The sequence below is a fragment of the Polypterus senegalus genome, chromosome 4, assembly GCF_016835505.1.
Source record: "Polypterus senegalus isolate Bchr_013 chromosome 4, ASM1683550v1, whole genome shotgun sequence".
In the NCBI taxonomy this organism is placed as follows: domain Eukaryota; kingdom Metazoa; phylum Chordata; class Cladistia; order Polypteriformes; family Polypteridae; genus Polypterus; species Polypterus senegalus.
The window spans coordinates 236,356,551-236,366,013 of record NC_053157.1 but is presented as its reverse complement, the minus strand read 5'-3'; the positions used below and the strand labels follow the sequence as shown (position 1 = coordinate 236,366,013).

The window sequence follows — 9,463 nt, the reverse complement described above, 5'->3', positions numbered from 1 at the left end:
CCCCATTACACGATGGTTAAGATTAGGGTTGTAGGAGGGTTATTTGACTCTTTGTGACCGATGCTGTGGGCATTACCTGATCTGTGTCATTGGTATTGCAGGCTGCAGATAGACACTTCTTAATTTAGCATCTGCTTGACAGTAAAAACACAAATAATTTGTTTTTATATAATTGTAAGTAAATTTAGGCAACAAGGGGTTAATTCCGTGGCTTGTCTCTGCTTTCATTCTGCAATAGCAGACATTTCCGACATTAATTTCCTCTTTTCTAAGATCACTGGTCAAATGTCTTGTGGACCTGAGCAGATCACCTTTCATCTTTCTTTATTTTCAGATATTGTGTGCTGGTCACATTTTGGCTCATTTTGTATCTCATTATTGTTTGGCTGCTAATTAAGGAAAAAAAGAAACGATTAAAGAGTCTGAGTCGATTAAGAAGTTCACAAGCAGCTAAAGCAGGTCACTAAATTAAGCAAAGGGGTCTGAATGAAAACCTGCAGTTTGGGGTTGGAGACCCCAGATTTAGGACTGTGACAGCACTACCGTGGGCGCGCCAGCCACCCAACCCAACAGAGACAGATTCAGGAGGCACACCGATTTTTAAAAAAAAAACACACATTTTTCTTCACCTCGTGGGAAACGTCTTTCCCGTTTCCCACAGCATGCAATACTTTTCTTGTTCTCTCTTGTCTTTTCTCCTGCATCCCTCCTAGGAAAACTTTGTCTCCCTCCTCCCAACTCTGGCTCCCCGAGTACTGTCTGCTGGCTCCTTTTATATGTTACCTGGATGTGCTCCAGGGGCTTGATGAGCTACTTCCGGGTGTGGTGAAATGATCACCCATACAGGCGCTGGAGCAGCTACAGCGCCCCCTGGTGGCACCCCCGGATTCCAACATGGCTGCAGATAACTCCATCTCCCATGAAGCCCTGCGGGAGTCCCAGGCACCACTGCAAACCATGGGGGCTGCCATCTAGCATCTCCTCCCCCGGTTCTCTCAGCAAAGAGCTGTACTGGCCTGGCAATGACCCCTGCCATCTGTGACAGGATATGTAAAATTCAAACTTCCTATTAAAAATATCACAACTGGCAAAAATCATTTACCAAACCTCTGGCATTCTCTCCTGTTAGTAGATCTTCTGAATCCGATCCCACCACACATCTACTTCCTCTTGTGCTAAATTCTTCCACTCGTCTGCTGGTATTTCATCTAGTCCTGTTGCCTTTCCATTCCTTCATTCTCTTTATTGCTTCCTTTACTTCCTCCCTCCTTATTCTTGGGACAAGCCCTTCATCTGAGACTGCACCCCCAAATTTGACCCTCGGCTTTTCTTCATTCAGCATCTTTTTCAAAGTGCCTCTTCTATCTGTTCTCGATCCTCTCGTGCTGATTCAAGACCACGTCCTACTCCTTTCTCATCTGCTTTACCCGACTCGGATCCTTCCCAGCCTCATTCCGAACCTTCGCTATTCTTAAAATCTTTCTCTCCCATCTTCTTTTGTCTGCCATTTTTTTGTTCTTTTTTTTTTTCTTTCAACCTCCAAGAAAGCGAGAGAGAGAGAGGTTAGGAGCAGACGCTGATACAGCGCGTCGTCGCCGCACACACCACGTGTCAAACCACCTCAGGATCCCAGATTAGGACCCGAGTGCAGCCATCCCACGGGTGACCCCTCAGCACCACACGAGTTCAGGTGGAATGGAACCAGTGGGAGGCTTTTTATGGTGACTGGAGTGCCAATTCTGCCATCTACCTCCAGGTGGCAGATTGGAGGGCCCACATGCGGGGCTGGATGCAGATTAACGTCATTCCCGGGACGCAGCAGTTGCAGGTTAACTCTTTTAGGGCTAATTTTTTTTTCTTTTCTCCCAGGGCTGAATATTTTTCCCAATACTCACTTTTTTTTAAAAAAAAAAAAAAGAACAACAAAGCAATTGTTTAACACACCAAATCAACAAAAAAATTTACTTTTGACAAATGTTACTGTCTTGAGCCTGCATACATACAGTATCTCACCAAAGTGAGTAGACCCCTCACATTTTTGTAAATATTTGATTCTGTCTTTTCATGGGACAACACTGAAGATAAGACACTTTGACACGATGTAAAGTAGTCCGTGTACAGCTTGTATAACAGTGTAAACGTGCTGTCCCCTCACAATAACTCAACACACAGCCATTAACACTAGAATTACCAGAGCCTATGAAAAAACTCATAGATCCATCCCACCAAAAATCCCTTCGCACCTCTCAGTCAGCGTCTTTTGTCCTTTAAATGTGTTGATAAGAAGCAAACAGTCTGCTATCACATCCCCACACTGGCGCACAGTTTTCTCAGCTCAGGTCTGTTTACCTGCGTGTCAGTTGTATAGAGTGAGAAGTCAAGTAAAATGACAACTTTTATAAATACTATATCGTTATTTGTAACGGATGAGTCCGTTTTGAAAAGTGAGTTGCTCGTATTCTTACTATTTTAGTATAAAAACATTTGATTCCAGTCTGTAATGGCCGGTGTAAATGTATAATACTTGGAAAGACTGGCTTTGTTTTTTTTATTTATTTTTTTAAATTCAGTTTTATTCTCTGTCTTGTGAAGTCCGGTAGCCAGTTTGGCTCCCACGGATCGATGTCTGGGTATTCCTCCCACGCAAACCTTGCCGTAGGTGCGTCGGCTGCGCGAATGGTGTCTGATCAGCTGATGCCAGTTCCTCACTCTCCTGCTCGATCTCCTGATCCCTGTCAACAAAATCAGGTTCTGAAAAATCGGACTAATAAGCAAAACATCATCTGGTGAGTATTTAGATTTCTGCACTCCCTCGTGAGATGTCGATGCCATCTTGCCTTTGTTTACATTTGTTTATATTCCGTAATTCACGCACACGCAAGGATTAGGTGCCGAGTCAATGATTCTTAACATTTCTCCGAGCAGAGAGGGAATGCCTGTGATGTTAACAGTGACTTTTGTCGCCATTAACAGCTGATTGTCGCCCTCTACCCCTGGATGTCGACTTTTGTCGACATACACCCTAAAAGAGTTAAGGGTCTTGCTCAAGGGCCCAGTGAAATAAGGTCACTGTTGGAGTTTATGATTACCAGTGCAGATCCCTAGTCACAGGGCCACCACACTAAGAAAATGTTTGTGTTCCATCAGTGTTTGTCTTGGCACTTTTAAAAGGTGGAAATGTGAGCGCGAGGTCCACGAATAGAGGCGAGCTGCTTGAGTGCAGAACAACTAACAGCTGACCTGACAAATAATGAAATGTAAAGGTTTATACAAACTCTTAAAGAGAACAAACTGAAAGTGGCCCACGGATGACTTTCTCGCCTAAAACTCTGATTTTAGAAGTAAAATAGTGCCAATACTACACTCATATGAAAAAGTTTGGGACCCCCTCTTAATTCTTTGGATTTTTGTTTCTCATTGGCTGAGCTTTCAAAGTATTAACTTCCTTTGAATATACGACATACCTTATGGACACAGTAGGATTTCAGCAGTGACATTACGTTTATTGGATTAACAGAAAATATGCATCCTAACAAAATTCGACAGGTGCATAAATGTGGGCACCCCAACAGAGATATGACATCAATACTCAGTTGAGCCTCCTTGCCCTCCTCGACGCTGTCCTCCTATAGCCTGTGATGAGTGTCTGGATTCTGGATGGAGGTATTTCTGACCATTCTTCATACAAGATCTCTCCAGTTCAGTTCAATTTGATGGACAGCCTGCTTCAAATCATCCCATAGATTGTCGATGATCTTCAAGTCAGGGGACTGTGACGGCCATTCCAGAACATTGTACTTCTCCCTCTGCATGAATGTCGTTGTAGATTTCCAACTGTGTTTTGGGTCATTGTCTTGTTGGACTATCCAACCCCTGCGTAACTTCAACTTTGTGACTGATACTTGAACATTATCTTGAAGAATCTGTTGCTATTGGGTTGAATTCATCCGACCCTCGACTTTAACAAGGGCCCCAGTCCCTGAACTGGCCACACAGCCTGACCGCATGATGGGACCTCCACCAAATCTGAAAGGAGGTAGCAGGTGTTTTTCTTGGCATGCGGTGTTCTTCTTCCACCATACAAATCGCTTTTTGTTCTGACCAAATAACTCCATGTTTGTCTCATCAGTCCAAAGCACTTTGTTCCCAAATGAATCTGGCTTGCCTAAATGAGCATTTGATACAACAAGCGACTCTGTTTGTGACGTGAGTGCAGAAAGGGCTTCTTTCTCCTCACCTTGCCATACAGATGTTCTGAATTTTAGAACAATGTACAGATACACCATCTGCAGCGAGATGTTCTTGCAGGTCTTTGGAGGTGATCTGTGGTTGTCTGTCACCATTCTCACAATCCTGTCATGTGTCACTCCTGTATTTGTCTTGACCTACCAGAACTGCTGGTTTAACATCAACTGTGCCTGTGGCCTTCCATTTCCTGATTCCATTCCTTACAGTTGATACTGACAGTTTAAACCTCTGAGATGGCTTTTTGTAGCCTTCCCCTAAACCAGGAGACTCAACAATCTTTGTTTTCAGATCTTTGGAGAGTTGCTTTGAGGATCCCATGCTGTCTGTCACTCTTGAGAGGAGAGTCAAAGGGAAGGAAGCACAACTTGCGACTGACCACCTTAAATACCTTTGACCACTCATGATTGGACACCCCTGTCTATGAAGTTCAAGGCTCAACGAGCTCATCCAACCAGTTTGGTGTTGTAAGTAATCAGCATTGAGCAGTGACAGCCATTCAAATCAGCACAATAACAAGGGGACCCACATTTGTGCACAGCTAGTTTTTGATATTTGATTTCATTTCATAACTAAATACTGCGTCACTAAAAATCTTTGTTCTGAAAACACCGCAGTGGTCAGATGTTCCTAGGAAATGAAAGACACACCACTGGTATCTTTGTTGTTGACAGGACAGTCCATTATTATGCAGGCTGAGAGGGGTTCCCAAACTTTTTCATATTACTGTATGTTTATTGATTGTTCACCAGTTAGGGGACAGAGTCAATGTGCACAGAAATAAGAAAATCGCACAGTCAATATGTCTGTTGTGGTGGGCTGCTGGAATTCTTGCCCTGCCAGGACGCTCAGAGTGTGGAAAGGCCAGGCAGAGAGTATTTTCAGGACAGTTGCTGCCCCAGGCCAACAGAGGGCAGCCACCTTTGTTTCCAGTGGGTCCTGTTGGAACCCATGGCCCCCACCTGGGGGCACATGGAAATTTCCAGGGCCTTATTTGGCCACACTTCTGCCACACCCCAAAGTGTGACCGGAAGAAGTTTGTTGGACACCTGGAGTCCTTCCGGGTGCCCTAGAAAAAGGTGCCAGTCCCCACCATTCAATGGCCAGAGTTGGGAGGAAGAGGACAAAGCCTGAGAAAGAGTGGAGGGGGAAGGATTGTTGGCAAGAAGGGACTGTGTATTGGTGTGTTGGTGCTGGTGATTGTGCACTTTAACACTGTAAGTATACCAGGTGTTGTGTTGACCCCGTGTCCTGCCTGTGTGTGTCCGGGTTAGGGTGGCTGAACACGTCATAGTGGCTCATGCTGTGTAATTGAAATCTGTCGGAGTGGTTTTGGTCATTTATTGTGCAGGACTGTAGTGCCCACTGCACATGGAGGGTTTTTATCTTGTTTGGTTAATTCCAGAAAACAACCACAACTCCTCAGCTCCCATGGTCAGATCCCATTCATCCGTTTTCTTCACCTGGGGTCACAGGAAGTTCCAGAAGTAAGGCAAATATCAACCTGAGAATGCATGCCAGTCCACTGCAGGGTACCCTGGGCACACACTTCCACACTCGGAAGCACCGGACAATGACTAACACAGCAAACACATGCAGGAGATGAGCATCCAGCAGAGGGTGCTCTCTTCCCTGGGATGTGTTTTCTTGATGCAGAATTGACTGCCATCCCTTTAGTACCCATGGCGGAAAATAATTACAAGAGAGAAATACGAAACAAAAAGAGAGATCTGTATTTAACTTGCTTCACAAGGAAAAATTCACTCCTAGAATATAATGAATAATCCTGCAGGAATATGTATTTGGGGTGGAGAGAAGTATAGGGACATCACAGCCAAGTAGGAGAATGTCGACAAATCAGATGTCCCATCCAGCAACAGCGGCACTATAGTGAGACACTTCTGATGTTGTGCTGGATCCTCTGCATTAAAAACACTCACATAATTATATATTCGTATATTCACAGAATTCATGTCAGATATGAGTGACTAGCAGAAGGACTGGCTGGCTATTAATACCTTCACCTGTTCTCATCATTTATCACAGACTCAGATATGGGGTTTGAACCATATTGGTCAAGCAGACATCAAACTGCAGACATTTCTAAAAGAACCTGCTTGTGTGTCCTTTACAGGCCAAGTCTGCCATACCTGATGCACAGCTGCCATTTGTCCGTCTCCCTGGCACTCTCTCTCTCTTTCTCTCTCTGCCTTTCTTTCTTTCTCTCTCTCTCCCTTTCTTTTTCTCTCTCTCTCTATCTATGCCTTTCTCTTTCTTTCTCTCTCTGCCTGCCTTTCTTTCTTTCTTTCTCTTTCTTTCTTTCTTTCTTTCTCTTTTATGCTTTTCTCTCTTTCTATACCTTTCTCTCTTTCTGTCTCTTTGCCTTTCTTTCTTTCTCTGCCTTTCTCTCTCTCTCTGTCTCTGACTTTCTCTCTCTTTCTCTCTCTATGCCTTTTTCTCTATTTCTTTCACTCTCTCTCTGTCTCTTTCTTTCTCTCTTTCTATGCCTCTCTCTCTCTCTCTCTCTCTCTCTCTCTCTCTCTCTCTCTCTCTCTCTCTGTCTGTCTCTTTCTTTCTCTCAGCCACATTTCATTTGGCACAGATAACCTCCTTGCTGCAGATGGTGAAACGGAGAAGGCAGGAGGACGACATGAAGGGCCACACACAATGTGGACAGAGCAGGAATGTGACCTCGGTGTAAGGCAGCACCAAGCAGTGTGACAGATGCATTTTTTTTAATAGTTTATTACCCAAAATAATACTAATAACTAAAGTATATTATTGCAGGATTCCTGGAGAATCGTCGTTCCTCTGTGCCTTCATTTGCTGGCTGCGCTCCTCCGTACAGACAGCAAAAGATGCAGAAGCTGAAGAAATCAACGAGAGGAGCAGAGGAGGAGACAGCAGCTCCCTCCCGGTATCACTGTCTGCCTGCGGACCACCCAACACAGACGGAAGCCCCCGATCCTGACCAGAATCAAGTCCATAATACGGATCGTGAGGCTTTATACGTGAGCCAAAAAGCTGACTGTGAAAATCAGCTCATTCACTCCGTTCCGAAGCCATTTGCCTGTTCGGTTTGTGGCCGACAGTGTGCTACTCATCGCAGCCTCCAAAGACATAGGCAGGTTCATTCTAGAAAACGGCTCTGTACTTGTTCTGAATGTGGCAAACGTTTCTTTGACTGTAACACCCTGCGGCGTCACACAAGAGTTCATACTGGAGAGAAGCCCTATGCCTGTTCTGATTGTGGTAAACGATTCACATTTTTAAGTAATTTTCATAACCATTTGAGAATCCACAGTGGAGAGAAGCCTTATGGTTGTAGTGAATGTCACAAACGGTTCTCACAAATAGGCCACCTTCGGACCCACACAAGAATCCACACTGGAGAGAAGCCATATTGCTGTTCTGAATGCGACAGACAATTCTCAGATATTAGTGCCCTTCAAAACCACAGAAAGTTTCACACTGGAGAACAAATGTATTGCTGTTCAGAATGTGGCCGACGATGTGCTAATCCAAGTAGTCTCCAACGACACATGCGTGTTCACACTGGAGAGAGGCCGTGCATTTGTGGTGAATGTGGCAAACAATTCTTTGATCGCAACACTCTTCAGCGGCACACACGGATTCATACAGGAGAGAAACCCTATTGCTGCTCTGAATGTGGTAAACGATTCTCTTACAGTAGCTCTCTTCAGGCACATCAACAAATTCACACTGGAGAGAAGCCGTATGTCTGTTCGGAATGTGGCAAACGATTTCCACACAGAAATAGTCTGCACAGACATGAAAAAATTCACACTGGCGGGAGAAAATCCTGCAGCCCAGAATGTGGCAAGCAATTTGGCTGTAATAGTGCTCTCCGGCGGCACACGCACATTCATACCGGAGAGAAACCGTACAGCTGTGCCAAATGCAACAAGAGATTTTCTTATAAGAGCAGTCTTTACAATCATTCAAAAATTCACAATGAAGAAAAATCTTATTGCTGTTCTGAGTGTGGTAAACGATTGTCATGTTTAAGTCATTTTCATAGCCACTTGAGAATTCACAGTGCAGAAAGGCCTTATGGTTGTGACGAATGTGGTAAACGATTCTTACGAGAAAGAAGCCTACGGATGCACATTAGAATCCATACAGGAGAGAGGCCATATTGCTGTTCAGAATGTGGCAAAATATTCTGCGAACGAAGCAGTCTTAAAAGGCACACACGAATCCACACTGGAGAAAAACCGTATGGCTGCGCTGAATGTGGTAAACGATTCTCTGACAGGAGCTCTCTTCAGAGCCACACAAGGCTTCACACTGGAGACAAACCATACCGCTGTTCAGAATGTGGCCGGCGATGTGCTAATCCTAGCAGTCTCCAACGACACATGTGAGTTCATACCGGGGAAAGGCCATGTTCCTGTTCTGAATGTGGCAAACAATTCTTTGACCGTAACACTCTTCTGCGGCATACACGGATTCATACGGGAGAGAAACCTTACTGCTGTCCTGAATGTGGCAAGAGTTTTTCTTACAGTGGCTCTCTTCAGAAGCACAGACGAATTCACACAGGAGAGAAGCCATATTGCTGTTCTGAATGTGGCAAACAGTTCCTGGACAGTAGTTCTCTTCGACAGCACACACAAACTCACATGGGAGAGAAGCCATACTGTTGTTCTGAATGTGGGAAAAGATTTTCACAAAAAAACAACCTTAAATATCACTCAAATATTCACAATCGAGAGAAAAGAACATCAGTTCTAAGCTAGCTGACTAAAAATGAACAAAAAATGAAAAACTGAACCTTTGCTGGAAAAGAAACTTCCAGGAGATAGATATATAGATAGAATTTAATTTTAATATAGTAGGCAGGATTAGATAGATAGATATATAGATAGGTGAAAGGCACTTTATAATAGATAGATATGAAAGGCACTACATGATAGATAAAGTGAAAGGCACTATTAGATAGATAGATACTTTATTAATCCCAAGGGGAAATTCGCATACTCCAGCGGCAGCATACTAATGATAAAAAAAAAAACAATATTAAAGAGTGATAACAATGCAGGTATAACAGACAATAACTTTGTATAATGTTAACGTTTAACCCCCCAACCATCACCACCACCCACGGGTGGAATTGAAGAGTCGCATAGTGTGGGGTCTGCTCAGACTGTCAGTGGAGCAGGATGGTGACAGCAGTGTGTCGCTGAAGCTGCTC

The 9,463-nt window shown here is 44.1% G+C and overlaps 1 pseudogene; it reads left to right on the top strand.

The window, feature by feature from the left end:
• Positions 1-6,799: 6,799 nt before the first annotated feature.
• On the top strand, positions 6,800-9,133 carry LOC120528201 (annotated as a pseudogene).
• The last annotated feature ends 330 nt before the right edge of the window (positions 9,134-9,463 follow it).